Here is a 19,408-nt window from a genome sequence, read left to right as displayed (position 1 = left end):
CTGATTGCGACTAAAAGTAAAAAAAAAAACAACAACAACGAACAAAGAAACAAACAGACAAACAAACAATCAAACAAATCATAACAAAACAAAACAAGACAAAACAAACTAAGAAAGCAGAATCGTTTCATGGACACTCCAAACGCAGAAAATAAAAGGGCGACGCGAGTCCTGAGCGCGTCGGACTGCTCGAACTACCAGAAACTCATGAGCACACGCTTCGGTATCATCAATGATAGCCGACCTGCCCTGGGACAGTATATTTGCAAGACTTTCAGCATGAGAGCCGAGCATTAAAAAGAATGCCGTCGAATCTTTTTTCTAAAGCCTTTTTTAGAGTTTGACTGGTCTACTGCCCAGGCCTATACGTCCACATTTCGAGAGCAAAACAAAGGTACAATGTAATACGATGGGCACTGCATATTTGGTTATGTAGTACAAAGGCATTTCATTACCAGAAATTACCTTCTAAAAGTCTCGAGAAAACAGAAATATTTTGCTAAATGTCGCGAGAGATAAGTGCTGAAAAAAGTTCATGCTTTCATTTCAAAGAAACGCTAACGGACATTGCAATGTGTTACGTACTGAAGTCCAATTCTTTTCTTAAGCGACCTCGTCATCACTGACTTATCAACAAGACTTACATAATTTTCTGTGTTTCGAAATAGATGAACAAATATATCACAGATATATCGGTCGTATCACATTGCAGCAAACGTTTCGTATAAACTTGTCCAAGGGTATGAGACATGAGTATGTAAGCAGTGATCAAAAAATCGTTCGAATCCAAAATGAACTTCAGTGATATGGTCAAAATTTCAAAGATGGATACTTAAAAACCTAGTATCATTTTAATTGAGATATAGCTGTAACATTTTAGCTTTGCATGTCAATGATCGAATAGGGATGATCGAAATCATATTTTACCAACAACATGTTCAGCACCAGCAAAACTTACTGTGCATAAAGATCAATAAGAAATGATGAAAACAATCATCCGACAGAAATAAAGAAAAACATGGGATGATTTTCTATAAAATAAAGGCATAGGAATCAAAACTAATTACCTGTTTTATTAAAAGTCTCCCTTGCTCATGTAAAATTCAAGGAAACATCTTTCGTGGAAATTTAGACACTTAAGCTTCAAAATACCACTCAAACTTATCTATCATTAGCTACATGAATTGAAAACCCATCAGCTTATTTTCGTGCATTAAGTCATTAAGACATGCAGTAGCTGATATGGCAGAAGTGCGATATTGCATGGTGTCATTTTCTGTGTATGAAAGATCTTGGCACCGCGAGACATTATTAACAAATATTATCATATCCTCTGATGAAATGAAGTCACATGATAATACAATTATTGTAAGACCTCAAAGGGATCGAGGGTGTGACACCTCACCGTTGCAGTAACTCCTCATCACACAAAATGCAACACACACACACAAAACGAAATCGAAGATCAGAAGTGGACACAAAAAGCAACCAAAAGCAAACGGATGGAAAAAAAAAAATCACTTTGACAGCATGACAAGGAAAAGAATGATAAAATAAATAGCAGCCTACCTGCGTGCTTTAGCAGGTGCAGCAACAGAAGCATGTTGAAAAGTAGTTCCTTAGACATGATTTGCGTCGCGTCACTCCAACAATCGTTATAGTCAAAAGTTTGATCCTGTGTTTATGAAATATTTGTGTGAAGACACGCAGGAGGTATCAATGTGTCTCTTCTCCACTAGAAGGCTCTCTCGCTTCGACGAAGTACACAAGTTGAGTAGTCCACTGAAATGAGGCAGGGCTGGAAATCATTCGCGACTACATGTCACTGGCGCAGCGATATTGAAATGTGTATTAAATTATGTATCAGATTATGACATCATCATGATAGATACATTTCAGATGACAATGGATATGAAACGCTCTTGTCTGATATGACAGTAATATCGCACACGCTCAGAATGATGTGGCGCACTTCCCTTTGATATCGGCCTATAGGTTAATTTTCTCTCTCCTCTCTCTCCCTCTTTCGTATTTGTGAGGGCAGAAGTAGAAGAATGCAATGAAATGAGTTACCAGCAGAACAATTTCATTTGTCTCTAAGGATCTCATCATTTCTTCTTGTATATGATCAAGATGTCATACAGGTTCTTCTTGTTTCTAGTGAGGATTACATTGCCTCATTCAACACCACGGCGAACAAGATAGGAACAACAAAGTGGTGTACGTGCGAAAATGACACAGGGTTGTCGAATTCAGCATGTACTTTAAGTAAACTCTGTGTGTGATTTTTTTCTGTATTGAATTCGTTTATACTCGGTTCATTTATTTCTTCTTTTTGTCTCATCTGTTTCTTTGTTTTGTTTGTTTGTTTGTTTGTTTGTTTTTCATCTGAGAAGATGGATGGACAGCCCATATTTAGCTACGTTTAAGCTGGTCTTCCATGGGGTCCACTTGGATGTGAGGTGGGACCACTTCACTGGTTAAACACCCTGCTCTTTGCGCTGAATGAATGAAGCGGATCTTTTACGTGCATGAGTTGTTACTCTCTCATACACGGGACCTTGTGGAGCGGGAAATGTGCAAACGCCGGGAAATGTGCAAACGCCTGGAAATGTGCAAACGTCTCGCCGGGAAATGTGCAAACGCCGGGAAATGTGCAAACGTCTTGCCGGAAATGTGCAAATCTCTAAATTTCATCAACGGGAAATGTGCAAACGTGACGCCGGGAAATGTGCAAATGTTCAATTTTGCCGGGAAATGTGCAAAACGTCGCCGGGAAATGTGCAAACCATTCATTTCACCTATATTATGTAGAGATGGAAGAGAAACCTCAATCAAAGCTGCGCACGAACCATTACCATCTTTACCACCTGTCTTAGCGACCATCTGTCTTTTATGCCTCCGCCACGAAGTGGTACAGAAGCATTATGGTTTCGGGTTGTCCGTCCGTCCGTCCGTACGTCCGTCCGCTTTCGTTTACGCGGTAACTTGAGTAATATTGACTGGAATTTTACCAAACTTGGTCCAAGTATAAAGTATGATGGGGTAATATTTGATAAGATTTTGGGTGAAATCGGCCTAAGGTCAGAGGTCAAAGGTCAAGGTCAAATCATGAAATTGTATCCGTTTACGCGATAACTCAAGACTGGATCGAGCAAATTTCACCAAACTTTGTCGGAGGATGATGTATGATGGGACAATTACTTGATAAGTATTCTAGTGAAATCGGACAGAGGTCAAAGGTCAAAGATCAAGGTCAAATCCTAAAATTTATCTGTTTACGTGATAACTCAAAACTGGGATGAAGCAGCTTTCACCAGACTTGGTCCAAGGATGATGTATGATGAGACAATTAGTTGAGTAGATCTTAGTGACATTGGCAAGAGGTCAAAGGTCAAAAGGTCAAGGTCAAATGCTAAACATGTTGCTATTTCCCCCATATCTATGCAATGCCCAAAGTATTTTCTCAAACTTAGTGTAGACATGTACTACTGCGTAAAGATTCTCCAAAGAGAGTTTCATGTCATAAGGTCAAAGGTCAAAAGGTCAAAGGTGAGTGAAAATGTTGCAATATCACTTTTCTCGCAAATGGTTCAATGTATCTTCATGGAACTTGGTGCATACGCATGTACTGACTGGCAGGGATTATCTAGGGAATTTAGGGGTCGCGGGTCAATAGTCAGGGGGTCAAAGGTCAAGGTCAACTCCTCAAAATTTTACTATTTCCCTCATATACTAGTATATGCAATGCTTGCATTATTAGGTTTTAAAACTTAATATATACGTGCATTACCTAATGGAGATTTTCCGGGAAATTTCCAGCCAGAAGGTCAAAGGTCAAAGGTTAAGGGTCAAGGGCCAGGTTTCAATGCCCCCCCCCCAAAAAAAAAAAAACAAACAAACAAACAAACACTATTTTGTACTGTAATTACATTCTTTTTTCATACCTTGGAAATTACTCAATGCATAAACTTATAAATGGGTCCGTGTGGAGCCGGGAAATGTGCAAACGCCGGGAAATGTGCAAACGCCGGAATTGTGCAAACGTCTCGCCGGGAAATGTGCAAACGCCGGGAATTGTGCAAACGTCTTGCCAGGAAATGTGCAAACGCCGGGAAATGTGCAAACGTCTCGCCGGGAAATGGGCAAATTTCATCTACGGGAAATGTGCAAACGTCACGCCGTGAAATGTGCAAAAGTTCAATTTGCCGGGAAATGTGCAAAACGTCGCCGGGAAATGTGCAAATCATTTACTTTAGCGATATTGTGTATAAAGATAGTAGATAAACTCCATATCAAAACTGCCCATGAACTTCCACCATTTAGATTTTCTTAATGAAATCCTTGACAGATTTTCAACAAAGTTGGCAGGTAGCACGATTATGGCAATGGGATCTCAATTTGTTTATATAGCAGCCACCCCCCCCCCCCCCGAAAAAGGGAGGGGGGCTCAATTAAGTCCCAGAACTACGGTATTATCGAAATTCTTCTTGTATTATATAACCAAATAAGAATGAGCTAGGATGGTTCTTTAACCCTAAAGGGCCGGGCTTTTTGGGCTATGCTCAGACCGCGGGGGGGGGGGGGGGGGGGGAGGGGGAGGGGATGGACTCCGCCCCCCCCCCCCCAAGGAGATCTGGCCATTGGTGGTGCGATAGCGATTAAATTTCGCATGCGTGACACCCACGTCATACTCTACAAGATTGTGTCATAAGATTTTGTGAAACAATCAATTTCTAATTTTAATTAATTAATTATGCAAATTAAGCTCAAGATGATATTTTATGCCTAATTAAAAGCATTGAGAGTCTAATTTTTGATCTGTAAATCTTGTTTTGCATATTCAACAATTGTACCTCACAAAAACTTCCAAAAACTCATTTCACTTCTTATTTATTTCATTGTTTTCAGAATTTCTTATGTATTCCTTGTTTTTAACTTTTGGGTTTTTTTGTTTTTTCATTGGAAATTGTCACTAACCACTCTTCTACCATAATTAGCACAAAATTGATAAATGAAAGTGATTAATTGTAAAAATAATCAGGTTTTATGACTTTCATGACAGAACATTAGGCCTTCTCGCGTTACAGATTTATAGCGCGAAACGTCGAGGGGGGCGGATTCCGCCCCCCCCCCCCTCGCCCCTTTAGGGTTAAAGATATTGATGACAGGAATTCTCGTTTAATGGCAGATCCAGGGAGGCAGGGCACGGGGACATAAGTGGGAGGAGTCTTCAAATTGAAGCCTCAGAGTCCCTAAACTAGTGCTATGAAGACATTAATTGACTGAAATTGCATGTTTGATTATGACGGATTCAGGGGTGTCCGGATCGCGGGGGAAGGGGTGAGGGGAGGAGAGGGATTTTCTACATTGTCAGTATCTTCCTGAAAGTCTAGGACAGATTTTCACGAAACTTGTCAAATAGCCTCATTACGATGATATGATTTTATGAATTGAAATTGGCCCCCAATCCTCCCCCCCCCCCCACCCCCGGCCGAAAAGGGGGAGGGGGGGGGGAGTTGAAGCCTCAGAGTCTTCTAAACTCTGGATTTTTAGTAGTATTTTTCTGTCGTAAAAAAAAAGAAAATAGAGCTAAGTTAGGGCCTTGTATGACTGAAATTTCATGTTTGATTATGGCAGATCCAGGGGTGCCCTGATTGGGGTGGGGGGAGGGAAGTGATGGAGAGGAGGGGATTGTACACATTTACTGCATCTTCTTGATAAATCCCAAGAAGGATTTTCACCAAACTTGGCAGATACCATCTTTATGATATGGCCTTAATATGGTAACTGAGCTCCACCCCTCCCCAGCCGGGGGGGGGGGAGGAGTTGAAGTTTTAGTCCCTAAACTCTGGAATCTGTAATCTTCTTCTGTTGAACCGAAGAATATGGAACTACGTTATATGAAGACACTACAGTTACTAAAATTTCAGGTTTGATTATGACGGGTCCAGGAGTGCGCTGATAAGGGGTGTGAGGGGGATTTTCCACATTTTCTGCATAGTCTTGTAAATATATGACGGATATTTGCCAAACTTGGCAGATATTATATTTATGGTGATTCGGTCTTATTTTTTTTTTTTTATTGAATCCCCCTCCCCCCCCCCCCCTCCGCCGACGAGGAGGGGGGGGGGGCAGAGTCCCCCATTCTCTTGATTTTTTTTTTTTACTTCTGTCGACCGAAAAAGTTAGTGCTGTAAAGACATTAATGACCGAAATCTCGTGTTTGATTATGGCGGTCTAGGTGTGCTCTGATCGGGGGTAGGTGAGGGGTGAGGGGGAGGGGGTGCTGTTCGTTATTCCGAAGGTTCGCTGTTCCGAAGGTACGTTATTCCAAAGGGTCGTTAATCCGAAATACGCAAAGTCCCTATACCCAGAGGTTCGTTAATCCGAAAATGAAAAAGGGTTCGTTAATCCGAAAATTGTTGGCGTTATTCCGAGGTTCGTTATTCCGAAGACTGGTTAATCCGTAAATGAAATTCGGACAATGAACTTCGGAATAACGAATCTTAGAATAAAGAGCCTTCGGAATAACGACCTTCGGAATAACGAACTGTAACCAGGGGGAGGAGGGGGATTTTCACAGTTTTCTCCATCTTCTTGAAAAATCTATGACGAATTTTCACCAAACTTGGCCATAGCATCTTTATGGTGATAGTACTGTAAATACAGTTAATGCATGATGTAGGCTCAAGTTTACAATGACAGATGAAGGAATGCCCAAAAGGCGAGTGGGTAGGAAGGAGGCTTAATTTTCACATATTTTGTTTTTTTCCTGAAAACTCAAGACGCATCCCTCGGATAATAAATTTATATATCAGCTTAAAAAAAAAAAAAAACAACAACAACAACAACAACAACAACAACAACTTCTGTACAGAAATATGGAGCTAATAGAGTGCTGGTGCCTGTTATGGTAAGTTAATTCATGAATATTAATGTTATGTGCGGCGGAGGCGGATTTGTCACATATTCAGCTTCTTCTTGAAACCCTTATATACTAGATATTTGCCAAGCTTGAAACGCAGCGTAGCGTATTTATCTGGTGATATGACCTCAATTTGTCTAAATGAGCACTGCCCAACTCTAAAGTGGGAGGAGATGGAACCCCCCCCCCCTCATCTCCGCCCCTTGAACTTGAAAGGACCAACACGAGGGGGGGGGTCGTTCGGGTGGAATTCAGAATTTTATTGAAAACCCTATACATATGGAAAAAACGAATACATACTTTTTAAAGAAATTTTCTATACAACCAAGAGTAATAGAACACACTCTTATCACATTTTTAGAAGGTAGATCTATACTTTGACGAAATTTCACTTCTGCTTACTAAATGACGTGGGGGCTACCCTGGTCTTATCCTAGCTTTGGGAAGGGGAACAACTCGGACTTGTTGCCCCTTCGAACAAAGTGGGATTCTATTACCCTAGAGATGCTACCTCTCACGTTCCGTGGAAATCCGTCAAAGATTTCTCAAGTGGATGCAAAATATGTGAAAATCCCCCTCCTCCCCCTCAACCCCCCCCCCCCTCCCCCGATAAAGACACCCCTCGATCCGCCACAATCAAACGTGAAATAAAATTTCAATGTCTTCATAGCACTAACTAATGGTGCGTTCCCACTGCCGATCAGATCAACTCGATCAAGCGAGATCAATCCCGATCACCTATTTTTACGAGACCAATCCAAACCAAATGCTCGATCGTCCTTCAACACGATCCCTTGCCGCCGCTATTCGATCTTTTACGATCCACAGCCGACCATTCTCGACATCTCCAGAATCTCTCCTCGACAACCACACAGATCTCTACTCGAACATCCCGATCTACACACGATCAATACACGATCGCTACACGGTCAATACTCGATTTCTACTAGACTTCTTAGACCAGCTCGAGATGACTCGATCTGTGAAGATCTTGCATCGAACGGGTCGGCAGGTTCGTACAGTGATCGAGTGAAAGAAGAATTGGTTACAGTATTCGTTTGGTTATATGAGACAACTCAGTATTTATGCTTGAATACGGCGTGGCCCAAAAGAGTGCCATAAAACTGACTATTAATTGCAAAGCATGAATGAACGAAAGATTATCTTTAGTATAGGTTTTACCGGCCAATTTCGCACTTTTGTCAGTCCATTTGATAAAAGGTTCATTCAATTTTACCCGACCCGTTCGATGCAAGATCTTCACAGATCGAGTCATCTCGAGCTGGTCTAAGAAGTCTAGTAGAAATCGAGTATTGACCGTGTAGCGATCGTGTATTGATCGTGTGTAGATCGGGATGTTCGAGTTGAGATCTGTGTGGTTGTCGAGGAGGAGATTCTGGAGATGTCGAGAATGGTCGGATGTGGATCGTAAAGATCGAATAGCGGTCGGCAGGGATCGTGTTGAAGGAGATCGAGCATTTGGTTGGATTGGTCTCGTAAAAATAGGTGATCGGGATTGATCTCGCTTGAGCGAGTTGATCTGATCGGCAGTGGGAACGCACCATTAGTTAGTGCTATGAAGACATTGAAATTTTATTTCACGTTTGATTGTGGCGGATCGAGGGGTGTCTTATCGGGGAGGGGGGGTTGAGGGGAGGAGGGGATTTTCACATATTTTGCATCCTCTTGAGAAATCTTTGACGGATTTCCACGGAACGTGAGAGGTAGCATCTCTAGGGTAATAGAATCCCACTTTGTTCGAAGGGGCAACAAGTCCGAGTTGTTCCCCTTCCCCAAAGCTAGGGATAAGACCAGGGTAGCCCCACGTCATTTAGTAAGCAGAAGTGAAATTTCGTCAAAGTATAGATCTACCTTCTAAAAATGTGATAAGAGTGTGTTCTATTACTCTTGGTTGTATAGAAAATTTCTTTAAAAAGTATGTATTCCTTTTTTTCCATATGTATAGGGTTTTCAATAAAATTCTGAATTCCCCCGAACGACCCCACCCCCTCGTGTTGGTCCCTTTCAAGTTCAAGGGAGGAGATGAGGGGGGGGGGGGTTCCATCTCCTCCCACTTTAGAGTTGGGGCAGTGCTCATTTAGACTAATTGAGGTCAATATCACCAGATAAATACGCTACGCTGCGTTTCAAGCTTGGCAAATATCTTGAGGTCATATCACCAGATAAATACGCTACGCTGCGTTTCAAGCTTGGCAAATATCTAGTATATAAGGGTTTCAAGAAGAAGCTGAATATGTGACAAATCCGCCTCCGCCGCACTTAACATTAATATTCATGAATTAACTTACCATAACAGGCACCAGCACTCTATTAGCTCCATTATTTCTGTACAGAAGTTGTTGTTGTTGTTGTTGTTTTTTTTTTTTTTTTTTTTTTTTTTTTTTTTTTTTTTTTTTTTTTTTTTTTTTTTTTTTTTTTTTTTTTAAGCTGATATATAATTTTATTATCCGAGGGATGCGTCTTGAGTTTTCAGGAAAAAGACAAAAAATGTGAAAATTAAGCCTCCTTCCTACCCACTCACCTTTTTGGGCATTCCTTCATCTGTCATTGTAAACTTGAGCCTACATCATGCATTAACTGTATTTACAGTACTATCACCATAAAGATGCTATGGCCAAGTTTGGTGAAAATTCGTCATAGATTTTTCAAGAAGATGGAGAAAACTGTGAAAATCCCCCTCCTCCCCCTGGTTACAGTTCGTTATTCCGAAGGTTCGTTATTCCGAAGGCTCTTTATTCCTAAGATTCGTTATTCCGAAGGTTCATTGTTCCGAATTTCATTTACGGATTAACCAGTCTTCGGAATAACGAACCTTCGGAATAACGCCACAAATTTTCGGATTAACGAACCCTTTTTCATTTTCGGATTAACGAACCTCTGGGTATAGGGACTTTGCGTATTTCGGATTAACGACCCTTTGGAATAACGTACCTTCGGAACAGCGAACCTTCGGAATAACGAACAGCACCCCCTCCCCCTCACCCTCACCTACCCCCGATCAGAGCACACCTAGACCCGCCATAATCAAACACGAGATTTCGGTCATTAATGTCTTTACAGCACTAATTTTTTCGGTTCGACAGAAGTAAAAAAAAAAATCAAGAGAATAGGGACTCTGCCCCCCCCCCCCCCCCTCCTCGTCGGCGGAGGGGGGGGGGGGGGAGGATAAAAAAAAAAATAAGACCGAATCACCATAAATATAATATCTGCCAAGTTTGGCAAATATCCGTCATATATTTTACAAGACTATGCAGAAAATGTGGAAAATCCCCCTCACACCCCTTATCAGCGTACTCCTGGACCCGTCATAATCAAACCTGAAATTTTAGTAACTGTAGTGTCTTCATATAACGTAGTTCCATATTCTTCGGTTCAACAGAAGAAGATTACAGATTCCAGAGTTTAGGACCTAAAACTTCAACTCCTCCCCCCCCCCCCCTGGCGGTGGGAGGGGGTGGAGCTCAGTTTACCATATAAGGCCATATCACCGTAAAGATGGTATCTGCCAAGTTTGGTGAAATCCTTCTTGGGATTTATCAAGAAGATGCAGTAAATGTGTACAATCCCCCTCCTCTCCATCACTTCCCCTCCCCCCACCCCCAATCAGGGCACCCCTGGATCTGCCATAATCAAACATGAAATTCAGTCATACAAGGCACTAACTTAGCTCTATTTTCTTTTTTTTTTACGACAGAAAAGACTACTAAAAATCCAGAGTTTAGAGACTCTGAGGCTTCAACTCCCCCCCCCCCCCCCCTTTCGGCCGGGGGTGGGGGGGGGGAGGATTGGGGGCCAATTTCAATTCATAAATCATATCATCGTAATGAGGCTATTTGACAAGTTTCGTGAAAACTCTGTCCTAGACTTTTCAAGAAGATACTGACAATGTAGAAAATCCCTCTCCTCCCCTCACCCCTTCCCCTGCGATCCGGACACCCCTGAATCGTCATAATCAAACATGCAATTTCAGTCATTAATGTCTTCATAGCACTAGTTTAGGGACTCTGAGGCTCAATTTGAAGACTCCTCCCCACTTATGTCCCCGTGCCCTGCCTCCTGGATCTGCCATTAAACGTGATTCCTGTCATCAATATCTTTAATCCTAAAAGGGCGAGGGGGGGGGGGGCGGAATCCGCCCCCCTCGACTTCTCGCGCTATAAATCTGTAACGCGAGAAGGCCTCGTCGCGAGGCTTTTCTTTGTTAAGTCTCGGCGCACTTTTGAGACCAAATTTGCAACGTCCGCGCATACTTTTGCGAAGCCACGCCCATTTTTGTAACGGAATGTCGCCCCAAAACGGGCACAATTTTGTGATTTTGTGTACGTTTCCTATATGGAAAATAATGTTCTGTCATGAAAGTCATAAAAAACCTGATTATTTTTACAATTAATCACTTTCATTTATCAATTTTGTGCTAATTATGGTAGAAGAGTGGTCAGGGACAATTTCCAATGAAAAAACAAAAAAACCCAAAAGTTAAAAAACAAGGAAATACATAAGAAATTCTGAAAACAATGAAATAAATAAGAATTGAAATGAGTTTTGAAGTTTTTGTGAGGTACAATTGTTGAATATGCAAAAACAGATTTACAGATCAAAAATTAGACTCTCAAATGCTTTTAATTAGGCTAAAATATCATCTTGAGCTTAATTTGCATAATTAATTAATTAAATTAGAAATTGATTGTTTCACAAATCTTATGACACAATCTTGTAGAGTATGACGTGGGTCTCACGCATGCGAAATTTATCGCTATCGCACCACCAATGGCCGAGATCTCATGGGGGGGGCGGAGTCCATCCCCTCCCTCCCCCCCCCCCCCCCCCCCCCGCGGTCTGAGCATAGCCAAAAAAGCCCGGCCCTTTAGAGTTAAAGAACCATCCTAGCTCATTCTTATTTGGTTATATAATACAAGAAGAATTTCGATAATACCGTAGTTCTGGGACTTAATTGAGCCCCCCTCCCCTTTTCGGGGGGGGGGGGGTGGCTGCTATATAAACAAATTGAGATCCCATTGCCATAATCGTGCTACCTGCCAACTTTGTTGAAAATCTGTCAAGGATTTCATTAAGAAAATCTAAATGGTGGAAGTTCATGGGCAGTTTTGATATGGAGTTTATCTACTATCTTTATACACAATATCGCTAAAGTAAATGATTTGCACATTTCCCGGCGACGTTTTGCACATTTCCCGGCAAAATTGAACTTTTGCACATTTCACGGCGTGACGTTTGCACATTTCCCGTAGATGAAATTTGCCCATTTCCCGGCGAGACGTTGCACATTTCCCGGCGTTTGCACATTTCCTGGCAAGACGTTTGCACATTTCCCGGCGTTTGCACATTTCCCGGCGAGACGTTTGCACAATTCCCGGCGTTTGCACATTTCCCGGCGTTTGCACATTTCCCGGCTCCACAGACCTCCATTTTATGTCCTATTCGAGGGACAGAGTGTTTTGCCTCTTACTAGAGGGGACGATTGCTTACACACAACAATGCTCGGACCAGACTCGGATTCGAACCCCGGGCCGCGTGATCGTGAGGTAGCGGAGAACGCGCTACCGACTGAGCCAACTCACCGCCGTTCCACTTCGCGCATGAGCAGAAAAAGGTCATTTGTACCAACAAGCATTTTGGTTTGTAAATTCACTGAGATAAGCATCTCAGTGAACGGTGGTCACAAGAATACAGTGGAAGTTTGTACGTTCGTTTTATGGGTCTGACTGTACAAAATCGCCTCGTACTTTTCCAGGTCCCAAAACATTCGCAAATTGTCGTAAGGAATTTGCAAACAGTTGCTAATATTTGCAAAACTGTCGCTAAAATTTGCTTACAGTCGCTAATAGTCGCCACCTGTGTTTCGCAAACACTTTCGCAAACATTCGTCAAAAAGTTGGTAAATCTCAAATTTGCTACGTTAGCAAACGTTCGCCGTTCAGGGAGATACCAGCTTAATAGTAGAAGGAAGACATCATTTTTAGATCCCGAGATAAAATGAAAGCTAGAGCAGGGTTTTTTTTTTTTTTTTTTTTTTTTTCTTTTTTTTTTTTTTCTACAGTGTCTTTGGATCGCCCTATACGGGTACCAAAGAATTTAAGCTACCTAACCCGCCTCAACACGTTGAAATGCATCAGTCACGATGAAATAAGTTTCAAGTACTCATCTTTCAAAACTTGTAACACAAATATAAAGCGTGCTGTTATAAATTGTTATAAGCCATTTATCGTATACATGACACTCGGTAAAGTAGGGCCTACAAATTACTTGATATACTTTATCAATGGGTCAATGATCTTTGGATCAAAGATGCGCTTATGATATAAGTCATTCAAAATTGTGTCTGTCTCCAATCTAATGCTCTCCTTGTTTTTTGGGGTGTTTGTTTTTCTACAGGAAAACTAGAATGTTTCTACGGAGACTGTATGTTCTAATAGGTCTACGGTATAATGTCTTGACAATGTGCGATGACAGTTTCACATAACTGGCAAAATATTATAATGACAGAGTCGTCACAAATGCGCTGAATGTTCACTTTCCTTGAAGTAGGTTTAACTGGATGAATGGCTAAATTGTCTAAGAGTGCAGGTATTTGGCAATTAGAGGATTTTACTTGACTTTTGACCCTTTTAAGTTTATGCATTGAATAATTTTCAAGTTAAGGTGAAAAAGTATAATTTCAATGTGTGAAGGTAAAACATTAGCATTCAAACCTGGCCTTCGAACCTTGCCCTTTGACCCTATGACCCTGAAGTTCCCAAGAGAATCACTGTCAGGCAGAACATGCATAAATATGTACTTAGTTTCATGATGATACCTTGAATCACTTTTGGGATACGGAAGAAGAAGTGAAATTAAACACTTTAACTTGACTTTTGACCTCTTGACCTTTGACCTTTAGCAAGAAACTTCCCAGAGAATCTCTATTGAGTAATACATGTGTATATCAAGTTTCAAGAAAAATCCTGCAGGCATTGCATAAATAGGAGGGAAGGAGTGACATTTTGGGAGTTGACCTTGATCTTTGATCCATAACCCCCAATTCCCTAGATAATCATTGTTAGTCAGTACATGCACATTTAAGTTCCATTAAGATACCATGAACCATTTGCAAGATATGGAGAAAAACATGAAATTTCAAATTTTTCACTTGCTCTTTGACCTTTGATCTCATGACCCAAAGCTCTCTCTGGAGACTCTTTATTTGGTAGTACATTATTGTATACCCTATGTTTAAAGAAAATACCTTTAGGCATTGCATGGATATGGGGGAAATAGTGAAATTCTGAGCAATTGACCTTGTCCTTTTGAACTTTGACCTTGAGCATGTATGTCTAAAAGTTGATAGGCACAACTTTGCCTACTCATACATATACATGCCAAGTTCATTAGGATACCTCAAACGGTTTTTTTAGTTACGCTGTCCACAAAATTGATAACGGCCCGGAAGGACGAACAGACGGACGGAAGGACGGACGGACAACCCGAAAACATAATGCCTTTGACACCACTTCGTCGCCGAGGAATAAGAAAAAAAAAAATAAGTGAAAGCAACTCAAAGTAAAAATTGCTGTCTAAATCATGAAAATCATGTTAACCTTGAATAAGCAACTTAAACACCCCCAGATCAGTAGTTGACTATGTGTAACTGATATCATAATATCTCTATGAAAGGAATCACGAACAATCATCCATGCGCACTTTGGCAAGGCACACTGACAATTTCACTATCAATGATTTATTATTCTCACATAATATATATTATCAAATATACAAATTCTCAGAATAAAAAATATGCATGAAAATAATTTCATTCTCTCATGCAAATTTTTGAGTACCTCTGTCGATGTATTGCGCATTTACACAAAGGGACCTCTCTCGTTGCTGATACATCATGTATAGCAAAATTAATACTCACATCATCAAAGTTTACATAGAAAGGCGTGATTGTGTCTCGATATTACGTGATACAATAGAAAGAGCAGGTGAGAGAACAAGAGGAAGAGACAGACTGACAAATAAAGAGAAAGACGAGAGAGAGAGAGTGATGAGAGAGAAAGAGAGAGATGAGAGAGAAAGAGAAAGATGAGAGAGAGAGAGAGATGAGAGAGATGAGAGAGAAAGAGAGATGAGAGAGAGGGAGAGAGATGAGAGAGATGAGAGAGAGATGAGAGAGAAAGAGAGAGATGAGAGAGAGAGAGAGAGAGAGAGAGAGGAGAGAGAGAGAGAGAGAGATGAGAGAGGGGGAGAGAGACAAGAAGGAAAGGAGAAAGATGAAGAAAGGAATGAAGAAGACAAAATTGGGCCGTGACGCGAGAAAAGGGCCCTTAGGGCATAAAAATACGAAAAATGACTTTTCACCGCCACATTGTAGAATGAACTCTGACGTATTTAGATATGCAAACCGTTTTCTGAAATTCCACTCCTAAATGCCCCAATTATGACATTTAAAAAAGAATGCTTTGTTCAAATCTGACCACTTTTCTCACGTCACGGCCCATATGTATATACCTCGGTACTGCATACATTTCACTGTGATTAAATCGTAAAATTTCAGTTAATCATACCAACAACTCAATTACATTCCTCATCTGGTTGATCAAGCACAAAATAGTCAGTCTAAGAGACATTGGATATTAGCGCGGCACACTTAGTAAATGGGAACCTATTCATACGGAGGTCGGATATAGTGAGATATCTGATATAACAAGGTTAGTTTGCAGGTCTCATTCCTTTTCATATTCTGTTATTTGTTTACTTGATAATTATAACGAAATATTGGATGTGAGGAAATTTCAGTAATCCGAAGCAGCACATTAAAGAGGTTCACTAAACCGTCTTGCGCCGTTTCAGTCTCTGACTAATAATTTCTATAAACTGCTTTACATTACTGCTGACTTACAATGTAATTGCAGCTCTGAATAACAATCACCAAATGGCTCCATGCACAATTCTAGCTAGTCTGGTTTCCAGGACCCTTTGCCAACTGGACTCCATGTCGATGAAGTCACGCCCCGCGATGAAGTCGCCAACTTCACCAAAAAAAAAAAATAAATAAAAAACACCTTAAACTATACCAGTTTTCGACGCTGAAGGCGTCAAAATCCTGAATAGTGAAATAGTATGAGCAGAGGGTCTGAAAGCCAGACTAAATTCTAGCATGACATAATAAATCTCATACAACATATCAAGTACCAAGGTATACATAAAATGACAAATTGATATAATAAAGGCAACTTCAGAGGACGAGCGTCGTTTGTCAGCTAACATCGTGGAAGTCAAATACAACATATGGACGCACATGGTTTTAAGTTTAAAAAAGTATTTATGTTTTGAAAGATTAAAAAATGAAAGTGTTTCTATCCATGGTACAAATTCATAGACAATAGACGATACAAACTTGGCATTCACCTCCCACTTACATTTTCTTTCCGTGTAAATTTTCCAAATTTAGGCAGCAAAAGGAGGAACAAATAGTACTCAATTGTTAATGCATTTATAGTCATCTAAAGTAGATACTAATATATTGCACCACAGCAGTTTTTACAATAGCTAAAAATGTGTATGGTATATAATTACTTTCATATTGTGTAAATGCCCTCACAAGATTCGGGCAAGTTATGTCCTGTATACATTTGCTCTTTCGTGGTTTGACCCAAATACACACAAATATTCTTTGTCATAGAGACTTCTTTGATTTCATAACATCAACTACTATACCATATAAAATATAAAGAATACATGTAATACCATTTGCAATATTTCTCACACAATTGCGATTTCTATAAATCTTCAAAAGCGGTAAACTAAAAGCTCCATAATTTTACTTCATCCTCAATATGAGGAAAAGGAAAAACATGAAAACAAATATTATGTGAAATGAAAAAAAAAAAAAAACACCTAACAATCTATTAATGGCACAGGAAACATCCTGAGCAGAAGACAGTATGTTGATATAGTTCTTCATTTTGGTGGCCAAAGACTGATAAGCCCTAGCACATCTGTTTTATCAGTGCATCTGTCACGAAGCATTGTGTATCTCTAGGAGAACAGCACAGGGAATGCGTATTTCATGAATAATTTGAAAAAATGATATCTGTAATGAGAACATTCTCCAGATTGTTTGTTTGTTTGTTTGTTTGTTTGTTGTCTCAACTGTGTGTGCATCGTTGTTTTTGGTGTGTGTGTGTGTGTGTGTGTGTGTTTAGATGGTGACAGCTCTTACCCCCAGTGTATTGAAATAACTGGAAAATGCACAAGAAATCGAACAAAAAAAATCCTTCAGAAATGATTATGTATTAAGTTCATCTGAAGTTGTCTCAGCTTAGTTGCATTCAAAAGATTATTCCATGCAAATCTACCAAGCCTCAGACCTCTGATGCCACTTCACATGGGTCATCCTTTTTTCTTTTCTTTTTTGGATAAACATGCTTCTGGATTAAAAATTCTTAATAATCAAGATGCATCATGCATTTGACTTTTAATAAAAGGTACCCTGAAGCAAAGTCAATCCATTCTAACTACCCTGAATGTGATGTAATGATGTTGCTCATAGAATGGCAATATCCCAATTAATGCTCAGCAAGGTTTTCCACTGTAACTCTGGTAACTGAAGATAAATCCTGTTTGAACATCATAATGTGCACCCTCTCCACTCTCTGAGGATACTTCTTAGCAGCTGCTGCAATCCCACTTGATATCAACTCTTTCATGATAAGCGAAGATGCGACAGTATCACTTTTCAGTATGGATAAAATGCAGGATTGGGCGTAATATGCATGCTCTAAATACCAACGTAAACAGTAAATGTATATTTTCGAGTGAGTGATTTTTCGCGCTCACCCAAGTAAGATAAGTTCCACGTGTTCTTAATTCCGCTGAATCAAGACATCAACTTGTAGATCATATGACAAGCAAAAGTATTTGCATGCTTTTCTTTTCACACCAATTTCTGGTTGTGCGAAATGTGTGAAAATTTCCCACTTTTACAGTATATTGTCGTACAAAGAGAGTGGCCTTCTGTTGCCTTGGTCTTCCCTTCTCACATCTGTTTCTGCTTTACACATATTATATCTCCTTTTTCAGTAATCTTCATTATTTTGATTTCATTCATTTCATAATTATTGCATCAATCATAAGCATTCACTTGAATGCATACATAAATCTTGCACATTAAAATTCAAGCGCAATCACCAATCATTTGAACACAAACATACATACACAAAAAACCACAAACATACAATACACAGACACATCTGCGCTAAGATGAGTCTCACGATAATTTTTCCACCGAATTTGGTCTTAAAGAATGGCAAGAAATTAACCCCATGTCTCACACATATCTATTCACTCAATTCTCTCTCTCAATTTTCTCTGATATGCACAAAGCAACACTCACACCAACAAAATCTCTGTTACCCCCTCCAGAGAGATTAACTTCTCCAGGCTTCCTAGCTGCTTCAATAACAAGCATCACTCTCAGTTTCTCCTATATATACTGGTTACAAAATGCAGCATCTCTTTTTTCAGGTTTAAAAATCTGCAAAACTATATACATAATAGATATCCCTTTATGATCAGAAAAGAGCCCTGTGGACAACCATAAAGCAATATCAATGAAAAATACAAAAAGGGAACCCTGAAAGAATCCATTGTAAAAGTAAAAAATGCTACCTCATTACAAATATAAAAAACAAAACTGGCCCTGGGATGTAACATTTGACCTGGTTGAGAACACTTTGCCAGAAGGAATGTTTATAGTTTGTGCTGCTACAAATTACATCTAAGCCCTGTTTGGTAAAGAGGTGTGACACAAAATTGCAATAATTGCAGTAACCATGGCAATCATTTAAAGCTGAAAGATGTTTTTTTTTTTTTGTTTCCTGGCCTACTGTTGCTGCTGCTGCCATAGAATTCTCCCCATCACTTATAACTGTAAAAACGAGCTCACTTGATCATAAACAAGAAACATGGAACACTTTCTCTTTCTCCGAACTATTACAGTTTTGTAGATTTTCTCAGCAATGTTACATGTTGGTTAAAGAAATATCATGTCATAAGCACTGATATTGCTATTTTAGTCATAATAAAAAGAAAAACAAGGAAAAGTAGAAATCACGCGGTGCGTAATATATGTCCCCGCCGGAAGTAGCATTTAGTAGCAAAATGTACAATATAGGTAAAAAGATCAAGGTCAAAGGTCAAAGAAGTCAAAGGTCAAAATTCTATGTAGAAGTTTTGAAGCCCTCACCTAGTGCCATCACATAAAGCAAACGGAATCGAAATCGGGTTAGAAATGGCGAAGGAGTAGCATTTTGTAGCCAATGTACAATATAGGTAAAAAAATCAAGGTCAAAGGTCAAAGAAGTCAAAGGTCAAAATTCTGTGTAGAAGTTTAGAAGCCCTCACCTAGTGCCATCACATAAAGGAAACAGAATCGAAATCGGGTTAGAAATGGCGAAG

Source organism: Diadema setosum, chromosome 14 (genome assembly GCF_964275005.1).
Source record: "Diadema setosum chromosome 14, eeDiaSeto1, whole genome shotgun sequence".
In the NCBI taxonomy this organism is placed as follows: domain Eukaryota; kingdom Metazoa; phylum Echinodermata; class Echinoidea; order Diadematoida; family Diadematidae; genus Diadema; species Diadema setosum.
This window is presented reverse-complemented; position numbering follows the sequence as displayed.